General features: G+C 43.1%; 1 protein-coding gene across 2 annotated transcripts in view; it reads left to right on the top strand.

Moving 5' to 3' along the window:
- Nucleotides 1-18,517, top strand: part of TSPAN4 (tetraspanin 4) — a 421,128-nt gene that overhangs the window by 157,489 nt on the left and 245,122 nt on the right. Inside the window, exon 1 of one of the 2 annotated variants that reach the window (XM_051620366.1) lies at nt 8,874-8,883. The exons of the other annotated variant lie outside the window; for it this stretch is intronic. The gene's annotated coding sequence lies outside the window, so the exon portion shown is untranslated. Of the gene's footprint in view, nt 1-8,873; nt 8,884-18,517 lie in introns of those variants that run through there. 2 annotated transcript variants of the gene reach the window in all.

Here is an 18,517-nt window from a genome sequence, read left to right as displayed (position 1 = left end):
GACTTGTGTTTGAGCTGGCTCTGCCCTACTCCAATAGTGTAGATACAAGCTGGTCTGTAAACTCCCTGGAGACCCCCAATAAATATGAAGGTGATGCTAAGGTATAATATATCTGGAAAATACTAGCATTTCTGAGGCGATGGGTTTTCAGGCATGGCCTGTGTTACCAAGGGCAGTTAAGTGTGATTGCAGTACACAGAAAATCTGTTTCAGAAAAAAATCTCTAGCCTCTGCTTTTCACATATCTTCTGCTACTTCCATACTTGGTGAGCTTTTGGGAAGCCAGATGAATTGCACTTTTAGGGTTTTTCTGATTAACTGTACAGTTAATGGACAAGCCATGAAAACTTTTTCTCTTAATCAAAGTGGCTGAGAAAGACTGCTTTGGACCATCACGTGTTTGGTAGCTGAAGCTCTGCCAGCCTAACCTGAGGAGGTTGTGATGCTGGGGAGTCTATCCTGGAGTTCAGGAAAAGAGAAGAAAAAGAGCTCTATTCTATGAGCAGACAAGTTTGCATAAAGCACACTGTCATGGAGACAAGCCATGGAGGGTGATTAGCAGTGTAACTGTTTCTTCTTCTCTTCACTGTGAGCTCAACCTGCACCCCTCTTTAAAAGCAAATGGCAGTTACTGGCAGCTCGAGCTTTTCAATCATGTTCAAAGTAATAGGGTTTTATTAGCATGAAATAGGGTGTTTTCCTTCTGTTACGATAGCAAGTGAGGCTTTTCCACCTCAGTCTGGCCAGGACTTCACCAGACGCAGAGAGGAGGGAGTGAGGTAGTAAAGAGGCATAAGCTTTGTGTTTAATTCTTGGCTACTGCCTATAGACTCACAGTGAGGCATAGGAGCCGTGCTGACGTTCTGATCCAGCAGTCCTTTTGAATTCAAAGACCTCCATCTATTCCAAGAGATTTGAAACAAGCTCTGAACCTGTCTCTTTCAATCCAACTTGTAGTACTGTTGGCTGGCCAACTCAGGAAAAAGTGAGATATTAAAATAACAATATCCTGGAGCATACCCCTTTAACTATATATACTCTTGTCTTCTGCTTGCCTAATGTTTAGCAGCATTGAGTCACAGCTATGTTCATTAGCTCCTAGCTGTGTGTGATCTTTCTCTGGTTTTGACCCACAAACTGCTATGGCTTGTTACTGAAGGGTGAAAGGTTGTATTCTCTTTATAGCCCTGTCTATTCTTATTCCTATCCCTATTTTTCTCAATGCAGTGGATACTCTTCCTTCTCTGCTTTCTTCTGTAAGATCACAGGTTGTAGTGGAGGTGCCCTAAGTAGCCAGTAAGTTAAAACAAAATGAGTGAAGTTGTAGGGAACTGAATTTCATTGGATAATAAGATACATCTACTGGACTTTTCCTGGGATAAACTATTTTAGGTTAATTATATGGATGTAATCCCCTGTGACAACATTTGTTCTGGAGTAAGAGTGTCTATATAGAAATGGAACTCCTGAAACCACTTTAAAATATTTACTCTGTAGTAGCTACTTCAATTAATTTCTAAACATACCAGGACCTACAATGGTTACAGTTGGCATTGCTTCTGTACCTCACTGCTTGCTTAAAGTAGCTCTGAGACTGTCCCAAGCAATGAGTCAGGTTCAGGATTGTGCCCTTTCATTTTATTTAAAGGCGCAGAAGTATACAATCTTCTCAACTCTTCATCTAAAAATGTGTGCCAGAGGTTGAAACACTGCACTGCGTATCTGTGTGCTGACTCCACAAAACTCCCACCCTTTGCCTTCACCTCTTTCATAATCATAGAGTTTAAACATGGAAACATCTTGAGTCAGACAAGGACATTTGGCTTAGAGAAGGAGAGGAGGAGATCAGTGCATCATGTGAAGCAAGAGGTGAGGCAGATGTGTCTTATGAAAAGACTGGAAAAAGCAAAGGAAGAGTACTTAAGAAGAGAAAAACAAATAAAAGGAGTGGAAACAGAGGAGAAAATGCAGAGACAGGCTGCAAGTTCCTCATGAAATTGAAATGAGTAGTTTTTAATACACAGGGATTGCTCAGTGACACTGGATGTGCCCTCCAGAACTGGAGCTCTTCTGGCTTCCCAGCCATGCTGTCCCATTTTGCTTCAGCAGAGAACTTTGTCTTCATCACCCAGAGGCTGCCATCCATCGCAGCCACCCACTGTGGAATATTTATGCCTGTCTGAAGACACTAACTGCTGAATGTGTGAGCTCTGCTGTTGCTCTAGGATGGATGCTGTAGCTCAGCTGGGAGCCAAATGGTAAAGTCTCAGCCCAAAAAAAGCCCCAGAACAGCTCCTGCAGCTCTCTCCAAGGTCCCCAAAGGAAGGGAGCAGCATTCAGCTGTGCTATGGGCAGAGTAGCAATATTTAAAGCTGAGGGGGCAGGGGGGAAATGCTGTTTACCTCTGTGATTTCTTTCATTTATGGACCTTACAGTTTTAGCATTGTTTGGATGAAGCTTCACAGAAGTTTGGTGAGAGAGCATAGCTATTTCCAATAGGAATGGGAAAATATACTGAAGGCAAATATCTACTGAATAAACAAGAGCTAGGGATAACTTTTAGCTTGCTCAAGTGCCTGGCCCCTGCCCCTTCCACTGGGGAGTGTGCATAGTTGCTTCTCCATCAAAAGTCTTTCCTCTGCGTGGGGCTCATGAACAGCCTCATGTTCTTTGGTGTGTTGGATCACTGCTTCCTTATGTTCTTGATGTTCTGCGTGCTTTTTTGTTGCCTGCAGTTCTGGTGAACCAGCATCTTTTATTTGGCCAAGAACTGACCTAGCTTGGCTGTGTGCAAATGCCTGTGGTCAGTTCTCAGAGGATCTGCTTTGACTCTGGGTGGAAAACGAAGCACTGTCTCTCACTGGAGGTCTTGGTTTCAGGTCAGCCTCAAGAGCTAGATACGGCTTCATTTTCTGGGGTCAGCAGAAATTCCCTGGTTGCTTCAAAAGGTCTTGCTAGGCCAGGGTTGTTTGGCTGGATAGGAGATGGTTAAAACTAACTGCCTGCAAACAAGTGTGAGTTCACCCTTATCTTTCATTTATGCTAAGGGAGAAATATTATGCATATATTAGAATATACCACTGACCAACACAGCTTCAATACTTTGCACCCAGTGAGCAGCAGATGAACGTGGTGGTCTGTTTAGATGCCGCTGTCTCCCTGTAGTTGCTGTTTAGACCCAAATGACAGAAACACAAATTCCTGAAATTGAGAAGTAGTTACAGTTCAAAACCAGCACAGGGTCAAATCTGAAACTGGTGGAAATTACCATAGCTTCATTAAAGTTTCATTTATTTATGTTTGCATTATTTTAGCTGCCTAATCTCACAGCTTTAATTTAGAGCATGGCAATGCAAGTAGCTGAATTGGCTTAAGAAAGGTGACAGTGGACTCTGGAGTGGGAAGAGCAGAGTTGTACTGGAGAGGCAGAGTTATCCCTCTTGAATAAGATCTACTGTTAGTAAAAATAATCGTGTGGAACTACAGCCTTGGAACTACAGCCTTACACTCTATGTGATGCAATTTTGTACCAGCTCCTGATATGACTGGTAAATTGTAGCTAATTTACCCACCACACAGTGCTCTTCATAGTGAGTATCATAATCATGAAAGTGCCTCTCTTCTGGAAATGGTCTTAAGAGTTTTCAGGACGAGGGCACTAAAGATAACCCAAGGGCAAGTCATACCCTCTGTATCATGACATGCACAAGCTAGTTATCTACTGCCAGTGGAATTATAAAAGGAAGCTAGCCTTCTGGAAGTGATTTCTATAGTGCAGGTGCATATTGTATTTATATTAATCTAATAATTTAAGTCTAAAATTTAAGCCTAACCTTTGCAGAAGTGCTGTTTGTAATGCTTTTGGAAGATGCAAGGTCTGTTTATAACCTCAATCTCAACAGGTCTTCCTGTTGTTAGAGAACTGTTTCAAATTTAGTTTGAGGTTAAATCTATGCAATTCCTTCATATCAACTGAATAATGCTTTTAGTGTCACTGAGCGGCAGGTATTTTTTTCTTATTTTACCAAGTATTATCTATTGCCTTGCCTTATAGTTTAATAGAAACTTCCTGAAGAGAGCCTCAGGTTACAGTAATTTTTTAAAAAACTTTGATAGTGTGCAAGTGAAAGATACTTTAGCTGAGATGAAGGGTTGTCCTGTTTTTTGGCTTTTAGTCAGCCCCTGCTTAGGGTTTCTAGACATGTATGTGGTGAAGATTTAGATCTTCTTTGCCATTTTGACTTCAGCAGGTACTAAATCTAATAAGGGCACACATGTCACTATACAATTGAAGCAGAGACAGGAAATAAGCATTTGTCATGTGGATGAATTTCAACAAGCTTGACTTCATACAGCTTTTTGAAAAGCAGCCTGGTATGATAAATGACAGCAAATGAAATTCTGTATACCAGTTGCTGACCTTTTTTTTCACTAGTAGTCCATCAGAAGAGCCAATAGTCAAACCTAAGTACAGAAAACAAACTGCAGGCATGTTATGCAGCTTTCCAGATGTATGAAGAATGTTCTTCAAAGCACTTGTGAGTAACCAGGTTGTTCTGGTTTGAGCCAGGATGAAACCAATTTTCCTTTTACTGATTTTTTTCCCTTCAGTGAGCGCTCTTTTAACTAGCAGGAAGTTTTCCAGCTAGTGGACTGATAACGCTGGAATGTTTCTGTTACTGCTGAGACATCAAGGACACTTTGCCCTACTTGTTGAATCGGTGGCCTCAGATCCTAGAGGAGCAGAAGAGTCGTATCTGCAGCCCTCCTGTAAGGAGGAGTAGACTAGACGGACAACAACATTGACCAAAGTATTCCATTCCATATATCTACATAAGCTCAGTATAGGATCACGAAAGTCAGGCCCCTTCCTGCTTCTTCTTCTTCTTCCCTTCTCTTCCATCCATGGCCTGTGTCCAGGGAGGACTCCATCTATCCATCACCATTGATCCCCAGGCTCATGCACTCCTGACCCTCACAACTGTCCCCTCAGCTCCTGTCTGCTCTGCTGCTCTCTCCAGCAGCTCCAGGACATTTCAGAACTGCTCCCAGCTCAGGAGATGCCATGGGAGTTGCTGGGGGTGGGGAGATGCGATAAGAGTTTTGCACATTCCTGCACATGCTAGTATGTATTTGTACATATGTGCTTATCATTAGTATTTAACTGAAGCTGTCTAGTTAAGTTTTCAATCCAGAAAATCTCTCCTTGTTCTCTCCTTCCCTACCTGAGGGTGGGAGGAGGAGTGGATTGAGAGCGCTATTGTCACTGCTTCAATTGCTGATCCTCAAACCGTGACAAAGGTCTTGCAAAGTACAAGCACTTTTGCCATTGTATAGTTCTGTTACAAATGTGGAGGGATAGAAAATGGAGATTCTTGTGACAGATGTTGGCCATGTCCCTTGAGGAATATCTGGAATGTCCTTGGACTTCAATTGAAATGTCCTCAAAGACTTTTAGATATATTGGTTGGTCACTGATTCTCTGCCCCGTCTCTTACCAAACAATTAATAATGTTTATCTCCTGACCAAAATGAGTAATCTCTATAATTTTAGAATTACGTATTTCCTGAGGTCAAAATGAAGTGGCCTGCCAGCAAAGCTGAAGGAGCGTAATAGGTCTTCTTTCGAAAGAGAGTATACAATGGTCAGATTATTTATCAGACAGTGTATAATGTTGGCTATCATGGAAAGGAAGACTGCCACTCCTAGGAGGCCTTTCTGGTCATGGGAAAGCTCTCTTGTGCTCTCTGAGTTACAAAGCATACAGCATGTATGGGAGGGTGCAAATTATCTCATCTCACCTAGCACATGTGGACAATGGAAATCAGCAAAGGTAATGTGTAGTCCATGGAGAGCAGCCCATGGAGCTGCTATGGCCAGCTGAACCACCTCCTTTAAAATCTTTTGGTGGCACATTGTTAGATGCACATTAGCAGTAGTACATTTATTAGTATAAGGGCACAGAAAAGCCTTTGAACATACCCATCAAGATCAGTCATGAACAGGGAGAAGTCCAAGTATTCTGTCTCCTTGTTCTGTGGGAAGTCTGTAATAGAGCTAATTGTGACAAAATAGTCACATCTGTAAAAAGTCAAGACACTTCACAGCCTTATATTTCTAGTTAAGGAAGCGTTGTCCAAAATTTTGTATTAAGTTGGCATCCTCTATTTGTAATATAGTTGTATTTATGCATATCTGTATATACGTAACTTTATTCCTAAAGAAAAGCAGACTTGGAAAACATTATGTTAGTTTCTTAGAAACCTTAAGTACCCCTTATGGTTTGTGGGTGTATAATTTCTTTTTTTTCCCATACTCTTTTGTTCCTCTAAATAAGAGGAGCAAAGGCCAACTTTGGCAGCAACCACTTTCCTTTTGAGAACTTCTGTGCTTTGCTGTGTGTCAGATGGTGGTTTGGGATAGTTTCTAAACCAGATTAATTGAGTTCAAGGAACTCAATTCCCAAGCTTTGCAGAAGCTGTCAATTTGCATTTCCCCCCCTTCCTGACACAATCTAGTGTCAAAAAGAGTTCAAACTCCAATGTGACAGTATGATGGGGAGGTGTTGTGCTTTCCCACTTTCTAAGTGTGAAGATCTTCAGCATCTCCTAGTGTTGTGAAGAAGACAGTGAGAACAAAGATGCTTTGCAAATGTCTCCAGAAGGCCTGATGAAGCCTGATTTTGAATATGGCTGAGGAAGTTGAGACCCTCCCACAAAAAATGCCTCTCAAGGTGGGACTACGAAGAGCAAGGAATCTCTTATTATGTCTAATTTGCTAACAAAAACCACACGTTTGTTAATGGTTAATTACTTGTTGCATTGTCTCTCATTGCAAATGTTGGTCTCCTGTCCAGTATTAGGACATTATTTCTCTTGGGAAAGCCCAGAACTTGAAGTGAAATACAGTTCCAGATAGCACATTCTGCTGAGTAGTTATTTTTCTTGGACAGAGTTGTAGTGTTTCTTTGTGTGTAGTATTAATTCCTGACTCTTGCTTCAAGTGGGATTTAGATTCCTCTCAGGGTGCATCTCTTGTTCATCCATGTCCACCTACAGCTGTTGGCATGATGAGGCATTTGGGCATGGTTAGCCTCACTGAAGGAGTAAATAAAGCTTCCTACAGGTTTTATCAGTCTCTTATATATCCTCAACAAACCAACTGTTCATTTGACAGACTATTGCTCAGTCTCTAGAAAATTTTGAAATCCCTGTGTCTTCAGTTCTGTGTTTCAGTGAATCTGTGTATGCAATTTCGTTGTTTAAACTTCTGCTTTCCTAACAGAACACAGAAACAGACACTTAACTTCATGAACATACTTCTAAGCCTGAGCATCTAGCAAACCAGATACTGTCTCAGTTTTAGTAAGAATTGAAGGGCAGATTTTTACTAACTCCGCCCCCCCCCCCCCATAAATATCTTGAAAATATAACATTTCTTACTAGATTAAAGAAAAGTCATACTTTTTTAAAGGTTTACATTTCTAAGGAATAAGTGGGGGTAGGGGAGAAAGGTTTTTTTGTGGGGGGATGATTGCTTTTAATTTTACTTTTAAGTCTTCCACTGGAGGCTTTTGACTATAAAGACAGAATCCATCAGGCATAATGATGTACCAGCAGGTCCCAGGTCTTGCATTTGCTTTGTGTCCCATTGTTCTTGGTGTTCTGGATGGTGCAGAAGCTGCCCTGTAAATCCTTGGCTTGACAGCAGAAATGCCATCCAGTTATCTCACTGACTGGTCTTTATTACACTTCACCTAGTTTTCTGATTTCATTTCAGATTTGTTAAAACCTGCTTTGCAAGTGGTAAAGACAGCTATAGGTGTAGGCATATGACCATAGATATATATGTTTAAATGTGTGTATGGATACATACTAACTGCTTACACAATTATATTGCATTATGACTTACCATCATCTGTGGGAGAGGGCCAGCAGGGTTTCATTGAATCGATTCTCTAGGTGTCCTAAATAAACAAAAGAAAATGCATCAACTCAGAAGGTGCACATTCTAAGGATTGTTCAGAAGTGGTTGATTTGACAAATTCAGTTTTGAAAGCAATCTTTTTCAGACCATGGAAAGATAAGAAGTGAGAAATCTGCCCACGAAACAAAGAGAGACTCAATTTACCAAATGTCATACACATGGCATTAACTTTGAACAAAATGAACACCAGATTCTCTGAGGCTTGAGGCATCAGTGGAGCCCAGAGATCAGATACCCATATTTGAATGATGCAGAGGAGTGGACTTTGTGTGTTTTTATCACTTAAAGAATGGCATCTATAAAGGTGACTTTGCTACAGGGAGGACTTACAATCTAGATGTTGAAATGATTTTAACTGATCATGTAACTGTTCCCTGTGAACACCTCCTACATTTTGTAGCATGTTTCAGTTCAAATGCTGGTCCTATTCAATGGTGTTTTCAATTTAGCTTGAGAAAAAAAAAGTGATGAGTGTTGAGATAGAGTATTTTCTCTTTTAGTCTTCACGTAGTACTTTGAGTATTAGAATTGAATTAAACCCCCACAAATTTGGAAAAGTTTATTAACTTGTTGGAACAGGAAGAAATTGTGGTCAAAGTTAACAAATATGATACTGGTTTGTGGATTTTTTTTATTTTGTTGTTGTTGATTTGGGGGAAGAGTGGGAGAACTGTGGGCTTTTTTGGTTTTGTTTGTGTTTGTTTAAGCCACAGCACTCTGGCTACTGTGTTGGAATTGCATCAGAAGCTTTTTGGGTGAGCTGCCACATTTATAGCTCTCAGCTTGGAAGCTGCATCTTTACTGTTTCCATTGATTAGGGGATTTTGAAGAAACTGCCAGGCAGGTACTTTGCAGAGATGCAGTAGATGATGGCTGCAGGGGATAGCACACTGCAGGTAAGGACAGCTACAGAGCAGCCCTTATCAATTCCTGCTTACTGTGTCCTGCATATGTGTTGTTCTCCCTTTGACCCCATGGTGCTGCTCCCAGCATGTGCCAGACCTCAGTGTGAGCTGTGTGCTAAAACCTGAGCAGGAGCTGAATAAACAGTCACCATCTGCCTCCGAAAAATCATGCAAGCTTGCTAATTCTGCCAGTTGCGTTCCTTGAAGTATTGACTTCTACAACAAAATGAGGTTTACCTACAAAATGCCAGATTGGCAACTATGTAGCTGCACTGAGGACAACAGTGTGCAGCAGTGTGTGATTCGTCAGTTGTCCTCAATGATAATCCCATGGGTAATAAGGAGTCTTAACTTGCAATGCAGGTGGTTCTATTTTGAGTTCTGATACTGCTTTAAAAATTACACTTTACAAAATTAGATTGTAATTAAAGAGTCAAAAAAGTACAGACAAACACAAAGGGAGGGAAACGTGGGGAAAAAGCAGTGTTCCACTTGGAAGTTTACATTGCCTTTTGATTTTGTTTTCAGCAGAAAAAGCCTCCTACTCACTGTGGGGGAAGGTGTTTTTCAAGCTCTGTCTTGCAAGTTGAAAATTTAAATAAAGGATCATTGTGGGCACAGGTAACACAGAAAAAGTGAAACAGGATTTAAATTCTGTATTTAAAAGCCCCTTCATGAAGTAGATTAAGTAAAAAGGCGAGATTCCAATCCTGGATGCTGGCACTTTGATCTTCCTTTTAATGGAGATCATACCGGAGCTAATTCAGTGACAGGATCAGATTATAATCTATGGATTTTAATTTGCTTTACTGTTTAGCATGTTGTACATCTTCTTGAGGATGGCAGCCCATTCCAGTTTTGATGTGCAATCTCCTATGCAGGAGGTACAAAGTGGGTTTTTGTTAATAGGCTAATAGGAAAAGAGCTGTGAATTTGTGATAAATGGGAGTATGCTTGAAAGAAGATTATATGAAGTGTTTTGCAAAACGGTGGTTCATTATTCTGCTGGTTTCCTGTGATGGTTGGTAAAGGTTTATAAGGTGCAGGATAGCTGTCACAATCAGTAGTAGAATCACAGAATCATTTGGGTTGGAAGGGATCTTAAAGATCATCTAGTTCCACCCCCCTTGCATGGGCAGGGACACCTCCCACTAGACCAAGTTGCTCAGAGCCCCAGCCAATCTGACCTTGAACACTTACAGGGATGGGGCACACACAGCTTCTCTGGGCAACCTGTGTCTTGCCACCCTCACAGTAAAGAATTATTTTCAAATGTCTAACCTACATCTGCCCTCTTCCAGTTTGGAACCATTACCCCCTCTTCTATCACTAGAAGCCCGAGCTTTCCTGTAGGCCCTCTTCAGGTACTGGAAGGCTGCTATAAGGTTTTCTCAGAGCCTTCTCTTCTACAGGCTGAACAGCTCCAACTCTCTCAGCCTTTCCTTTTAGGAGAGGTGCTTCAGCCTTTGGATCATCTTTGTGGCCTTCCTCTGGACTCATTCCAACAGTCCCATGTCCTTTTTATGTTGGACACTCCAGAACTGGACACAGTAGAATCGTAAAATCACAGATGTTGACCTTTGAAGGTCACTGAGTCCAACCCCCCTGCTGCAGCAGGAAAACCTAGGGCAAATCACACAGGAACATGTCCAGATGGGTCGTGAAAGCCTCCAGAGAAGGAGACTCCACAGCCTCTCTGGACAGCCTGTTGCAGTGCTCCATCACCTTAACAGAAAATAAGTTTTTCCTCATGATGAGGTGGAACTTCCTGTGTTGTAACTTGGTGCTGTTTCCCCTCATCCTGTCACAGGGCACCACTGAAAAGAGTCTGGCCCGTTCTTGACATCCACCCTTTTTCTCTTCTCAAGACTGAACAGCCTTTCCTTGTATGACAGATGCTCCAGTCCCTTAATCATCCCTGTAGCCCTCCATTGGGCTCTTTCCTGCATATCTCTGTCCCTCTTGAATGAGGGAGCCCAGAATGGACACAGTACTCCAGACACAGAGTACTACACAGCCTTCAGGTGTATCAGCAAATCCTCCCAGCTTTGTATCATCAGCAAATCTGCTGAGGATACACTCCATCCCCTCATTCATGCCATTAAGGAAGATGTTGAATAAGACTGGACCCAGTATTGACCCCTGGGGAACACCACTGGTCACAGGTCTCCAACTGGACTCTGCACTGTTGATCACAACCCTCTGGGGCTCTATTGTTTAGCCAGTTCTTGATCCATCTCACTGTCCACTCTTCTAACTTACACTTCCTGAGGTGGGGTCTCACCAGAGCAGAGTAGAGGGGGAGAAACACCTCCTTTGACCTGCTGGCTACACTTCTTTTGATGCAGCCCAGAATACAGTTGACTTTCTGGACTACAAGCACACATTGCCAGTTCATGTTGAGCTTTTTGTCAACACACCCCCCCAAGACCTTCTCCTCAGAGATTTTCTCAGTCCATTCTCTGCCCAACCTGTAACTGTGCTTGGGATTGTTCTGACCCATGTGCAGGACCTTGCACTTGGTCTTGTTGAACTTTATGTGGTTTGCATAGGCCCACCTCTCAAGCCTGTCAAGGTCCTTCTGGATGGTCTCCCTTCACTCCATTGTGTTGGCCTCACCACACAGCTCGATTTTATCAGCAAACTTGCTGAGGGTGCACTCAATTCCACTGTCCATGTCACTAACAAAGATGTTAATCAGCACCGGTCCCAGTAGTGGCCCTTGGGGAGTGCTACTCATCACTGGTCTCCACTTGGACTTAGAGCCATTGACCACAATTCTTTGAGTGCAACCATCCATCCAGTTTCTTATCCACCAGGTGATCCATTTGTCAGCAGCTTCTGCAAACTGTTATCTTCTCTTGCAGCATAGACACTAAAGACAGTTTGGGTATTTAAGCCTATGTGATCTCTAGAATGAACCACATCTCACCATGTTCTTGAGTCTATGTAGGAATCTGTCAAGTTTTTAGCCTTTAATCTTGCAGGCTACAAAGGTAGCTGTAACTCCCAACTCTGCTAGACTATTGAAAGGCATTTAAAGAATCATCAGGCACAGTTAGCATGGGTTCACAAAAGGAAAGTCCTGTTTAGCTAATTTGAATACTTCTGTCATAAGGTCACCTGCCTAGAGAGTGAAGGGAAGGTGATGGATGCAGTTTTTCTTAATTTTAGGAAGGCTTTTGATACTGTCCCTTCTAGCATCCTTTTGGACAAGTTGTACAACTGTGGGATGAGTGAGCTCACGGTGTGCTGGGTGAAGACCTGGCTGAAGTGCAGAGCTCAAAGGGTCATAGTGAACGTGGCAGCATCTGGCTGGTGACTGGCTGGTGTCCTTCAGATTTCAGTTCCAGGGCCCATTCTGTTCTCCCTCTCTCTCTATGTATAAACAAACTGGATGCAGGAGTTACATTCACCGCTAGCATGTTTGCTGATGATACCAAACTGGGAGGTGCTGTTGACTCTCTTGAGAGGCAGGACATCTTGCAGACTGACCTAGATAGATTGGAGCACTGGGCTATGATTAACAAGACAAAATTTAACAAGTCCAAATGCCAGATCCTGCTCCTAGGACAGAGTAGGGCACAAGTATAAATTGGGAGAGGAGTGGCTGGAAAGCAGCCCTGCAGAAAGGGATCTGGGGATGTTGGTTGACAGCAGCTCAGTAAGAGTCAGCAGTGTGCCCTGGCAGCCAGAGGGCAAACTGCATCTTGGAGTGCATCAAACACGGTGTGACCAGCCAGTCAGAAGAGGTGATGCTCAGCGTTAGCGCAGCCTCACCCTGAGCACCATGTGCAGTTCTGGGCCTCACAATTTAAGAAGGATATAAAGGTCCTTGAATGCATCCAGAGGAGGGTAACAAAGCTGGAAAGCATGTCCTATGAGGAGCAGGTAAGGACTTTGTGCTTGTCTAGTTTGCAGAAAAAGAGGCTGACAGGTGACCACATTGCTCTCTACAGCTGCCCAAGCAGGGGAAGTGGAGAAGGAGGTGCTGGGCTCTCCTCCCTGGTACCCAGTGATAGGGTGTGTGGGAATGGTTCAAAGCTGTGGCAGGAGAGTTTTAGACTGGCTACTAGGAAGCATTTATTTTCTGAGAGGGTGGTCAAACATTGGAACAGGCTTCCTGGAAAGGTGGTCGATACCCCAAGCCTGTTAGCATTTTAAGAGGTACTTGGATAAGGTCCTCAATAATATACTTTAATTTTTGGTCAGCCCGAATTGGTCAGGCAGTTGAACTAGATGATCGTTTTTGGTCCCTTCAAACTAAAATATTCTATTCTGCTCTACCCCTCACATGTTATCTCTTTGCTCTCATGGATGGTACTGAGAAGAGTTCAGATTGTCTGAAAGGTGCTTATTTCTCAGTGCTCACAAGAGGAAGGGGAACAGCAGGAAAAAGTTTCAACTGGACATCAGAAGTTAGATGAGAGGAGAGTCACCCTGTCTGTGTTTTGAAACAGTATAAAGATGGTCAAAATAGGAAAATAAAACCGGTAAGGGAATATGCCAAATGAGCAGTGGTTTCAGAGAATATAGTCTGGTTCTTTAATCCTTGTAACATGCTGTTTGGAGAGTCGTGCAAATCATGGAATGGTTTGGGTTGGAAGGAGCCTTTACAGGTCATCTAGTCCAACCCCTCTGCAGTGAGAAGGAACATTTTCAAGGTTGCTCAGAGCCCTGTCTAACCTGGCCTTGAATAGTTCCAGGAATGAGGCTTCTACCACCTCTCTGGGCAACCTGTTTCAGTGTTTCACCACCCTCATTGTAAAATATTTCTTCCTAATAGCCAGTGTAAATCTACCCTCTTTTCAGTTTGCAACCCCTTGTCATGGAATTTGTTGCACCAAGTTTAACTAATGGCAACTATGTTGTAGTTCTGTAGCGGCCTGGTGGTTTCCAGCTCCTCCTGTTTGTTGCCCATGTTGTGTGCATTGGTGTAGGGGCACTTCAGCTGGCCTGTTGGCCATGTGAGAAACATTGCCTTATCAGAGGAACACCCATTAATTCCTTTGAGGTGTGTCACCACTGTCTGCCTGCTGTCTCCTTTTACCTCAGGACCCCTGTACTCTCCCCTTTCTTTCTCTGTCAGTATTTTAAGATCCATTTCCTAGAGAGTTATAGTTAATTATTTGCTCTGTTGTGTTGTGGCATTGGCTAAGAATCCAGTGATTTTAGTGTAATGACAAAGGTAAAGGAAGATCCATGGAAAGATCTGCCAGAATTGGACTGAAATGTAAAAATACGTCGATGCCTTGTAAACACAAGCTTATTGATGCATGGAGGACTCTTAACATGGATGGTGTCAGCTGGGAGCTGGAGAGTCGTTACACCTGAATCACTCTTTGCTTGCTTTAGGGAATAGAAACAATTCTTGAACTGGTCATCAGTTTTATTTATCAATTTATTTTATAGAAAAAACCAAACCAAACCAGAAACAAAAAAATTTCCAAAATTAGAGGGAAGTAAGATTTTTCAGGATTATTCAGTTGTTTGGTTTTGGTTTGTGGTTTTGCTTTGGGTTTTTTTGTGTCTGTGTGTGGGTTTTGTTTGTTTGTTTGTTTAATTGGAGCATTCTAAAAGTAAAAAGAAGTCTCAGACCAGAAAAAGAGGTGAATAAACACAAGGTCATTATTAAGGGGGGAGATGCCAGTGGCTTATAACCTTTTTGCTTATGGACCAAAGAATCATCTCATTTTTATTAATGTTGTTAATGTGTGATAATTATGGCATTGTTTTGTGAAATATAGACCTTAGACTTACTTTTGAAGGGAGGAAAAAAATACCTTGCTTGATTTTATGGAGAAAATAGCCTTAAGCTGTAGGTGACATTAGCAATGAAAATGTCAGGTTCTGTAGTGTGTAATTCATAATTGTGCTGTGATTCACATGTTATGGGACAATAATCAGGACTTCTGCACTTTTCAGTACTCATTTTGAATGCAGCCTTTCTAGAGTGACAGTTTGATATTCCTGGGGAACAAAGAACAAGTATGTTAACTACTGCAAACTTTGGCCTTCCTCCACAGAAGTCAGCAGGGTTTACTCATCTGCTGTGGGAGAAAGATAAATCCTTAAGAATATGTGGAAAGTGTGAATTTTCAGAGAAAACTTTTTTTAATTTGCATCTACTTAGTTACTGAGCTATCTGCTGGAAAGCTATTATCTGTTCCTGGTTACAAGATATCCTTCATTTTCATCCAAAATCCATTTACATCCTGCACAAGTATTTTGTCCTTCCATTTCTGGCACAGGGACAACAGTAAGAATACTTTACATTGAGGAAGAATGACTGTGGCACTCAGAAGTGCTTTGCATGATTGACTTTTTTACATTGCATTTTTTTCACTGGCTTGAGAGAAATGCTGCTGAGTATCTTTGTTCTTATTCACCCATACATCAACAAATGATGAACAAATCAAAATCTGTTTACCCTAGGAAGACGTCTGCCTGTTCTTCAGCAAGGATTCACAGAATTGTCATGGTTGGAAAAGATCTCTAAGATCACCTAGTCCAGTCATCCACTGAGGGACAGGAGGGAGGGAGCAGCACAACCCACCAGATTGAGGTGGCTGGTGAGGATCAAGTCATCACAGGACCTCACATTAGGAAGTGGCTTAAAACTTCCACAGTTTTATTGCTGGAATTGCAGAGCTGAATGTTTAGCAGTGAGATGAGATCATCTCAGTCTTACATTCTGATGCTGTATCCACTCAGAGGTGGCAGAGCACTGGCAGGAGCAGGGGAACATGGAAATGAGTGTGTCAGAATTTAATCATAGTGAAGAGATGCAATAAGAGGTGCAACATTCACAGTAGGGAAGGCAGATGGAAAGAGTTGGGCAGATAAATGGAAACATTTTAAATACATTTTTGTGTGTGTGTGTCCATAATCTTTAAACTAGACTTGAAGGGGGGGACAGGGGTGAAACTGGGCTTACTAGAGAGTAGCCTGGGAGTGGCATACCGGTGCCAGGGGGAGCAATCGCACCACCATCACGGCTGCAACCAACTGGGAAATAAACCAGGCCAACCAGAGTAGTGTAAAATGTGCCTCCACTGTCTTCTTAAATGAGAGCCAAAAGATCAGCCACCTGAAGTGTGTGTATGCTAATGCACACAGCTTGGGAAATAAATGGGAGGAGCTGGAGCTCCGTGCCCAGTCAGACAGCTATGGTATCATAGGAATAACTGGAACATGGTGGGATGAGTCACACAACTGGAGGACTGTGATAGATGGCTGTAGGCTGCTTTGTAAAGACAGGCAGGGGAGAAGAGGTGGAGGAGTCATGCTGTATGTTAAGGAAAATGTTAAACGTATAGAAGTCAACTGTGGTAATTGTGGTAGCCCTATTGAATGCCTCTGGGTCAAAATCAGAGGGGTCATCTCCAAGGGAGACTTTACAGTAGGCATCTATTACTAACCTCCAAACCAAGATGTTGTGACCAATTAAATGATACTTGGGTCACTTAGGAAAGCTTTGGGTCAACTAAACCTGGTCCTTGTGGGAGACTTTAACTACCCAGACATTTGCTGGAGGAACAACACTGTGACTCACCTGACATCCATCAAGTTCCTGGAATGTGTAGAAGACTGCTTCCTCGCACCAATATTGGATGTGCCAACCAGAAATGGAACACAGCTGGACTTACTACTCACTAACCAAGAAAACCTGCTCTGTAATATCTTGGTTAGTGGCAGACTTGGCTGCAGTGACGACAATATTGTGGAGTTTGGGTGACTGCTGAGCACAGTGAAGGTTAATTCTAGGACAAAGGTTTTAGGTTTTAGAAGAGCAAACTTCAGCTTGCTCAGGGCTCTATTGGAAGGGATCCTGTGGGAAGCTTCCATGGAGGGTAACGGAGCTAGTGAGTGCTGGGAGTTTTTAAAGAACACTCTCCTAGATACACAAAACCGGTTCATCCCCTCTATAGGCAAGGGAAGCAGGCTGAGCAAGAGACCCCCTTGGCTTAACTGTGAGCTTCTGGGTCTGCTCAGAACCAAAAGGGAAATGTACCAGAGGTGGAAAAGTGGAACATTACCAGCTAGAAGTTACAAGGGCATTGCCAGGGCATGCAGAGATGCAGTTAGGAAACTAAAGCTGAGCTGGAGCTGAAATTGGCCAGAGATGTCAAAATCTCCAAGAATGGGTTCTTCAGATATGTTAACAACAAGCAGAAACAGAGGAATAGTATTCACCCACTATTAAACAGGAGAGGTGAACTAGTCACCAACAATGCTAGAAAGGGAGAGGTCCTCAACACCTTCTTCACCTCTGTCTTTACCAGTGCTGTTGGGTCCCAAGCCATAGGAACAGAAGTCCAGGTTGATGCAGGCACTGACCTGCATCAAAGAGTTGGTTTGTCAACTATTACAGGAGCTTGATCTATACCAATCGATGGGTCTGGATGCCATCCATCCTAGTATGTTGAGAGAGATGCTGATGTCATTGCAGAGCTCCTCTCCGTAATCTTTGAGAAGTCATGGGGACGTCCCTGAAACTGGAGGAAGACTTAACATTCACCCCCATCTATAAGAAGGGTCCAGAGGAGGACCCAGGTAATTACAGACCCATTAGTCTCACTGCAGTCCCTGGTAAAGTTATGGATCAAATCCTCCTAGGGACAGTCACAAGTCAGTTGAAGCACATGATTGGGAAAAGCCAACATGGATGTATCAGGGGCAAATCATGCTTGACAAACCTGATTGCCTTGTACAACACAGTAACCCGCTGGGTTAATGCAGGGTGAATGGTGGACTTTTCCAAGGCTTTTGGCACGGTTGCCTACAGCCTCCTTCTGGAGAAGCTGACTTGTTACAGCCTTGACAAGTGGTCTGTGCTGTGGGTGGGGAACTGACTGACCGACTGTACCCAGAGGGTGATAGTAAATAGACCCTCCTCATTCTGGCAGTTGGTCACAAGTGGGGTCCCCCAGGGATCAGTATTGGGCCCAATGTTGTTTAACAGCTTTGTAAGATGGGGTTCATTTTTCAGGGAGGGGTGTGAATATCTTTGGCAATAGAATTGCCAGTCTGGTAAGGAGGACTTCAAGCAAGAGTTGCTGGGTGAGGGGGGGTCCTCAGTCCATCCCATTCCCACCCTTTTGAAGCCAATTTGAGTAAGATATGCCCTGGGCCTGAAGAGGGATCACAGGCCAGCAGGAGTGTACCTGAAATGAAGGATAATGGAATCCCAGGCAGTGAGGCATCTTCAATAGGGGCCCAACTTAAATGCCTCTATGCCAATGCGTGCAGCATGGGAAATAAGCAGGAGGAGCTGCAAATGTGTGCAAGCCTGCAGGGCTATGATGTTATTTGCATCACTGAGACATGGTGGGAAAACTCCTGTGACTGGAGCATGGGAATGGATGAGTATAAGCTCTTTAGGAGGGACAGGCAGGGGAGAAGAGGAAGGGGCATTGCCTTCTACATAACCAACCAGCTAGAGTCCATGGAGTTCCACTTGGGGTTGGATGAGGAGCTGACAGACATTTATGGGTCAGGGTTAAAGGGAAGACAGGGGCTGGTGTTACTACAGTGGGAGTCAGCTATAGGCCACCTGACCAGAATGACCAAGCGCTCTACAGGCTGGTAGGTGCCGCTTCCCTTTCACACACCATGATCCTCA

The sequence above is a fragment of the Apus apus genome, chromosome 5 (genome assembly GCF_020740795.1).
Source record: "Apus apus isolate bApuApu2 chromosome 5, bApuApu2.pri.cur, whole genome shotgun sequence".
Taxonomy (NCBI): domain Eukaryota; kingdom Metazoa; phylum Chordata; class Aves; order Apodiformes; family Apodidae; genus Apus; species Apus apus.
Note: the sequence above shows the minus strand (reverse complement) of the source record. Positions and strands in the feature narration are given on the sequence as shown.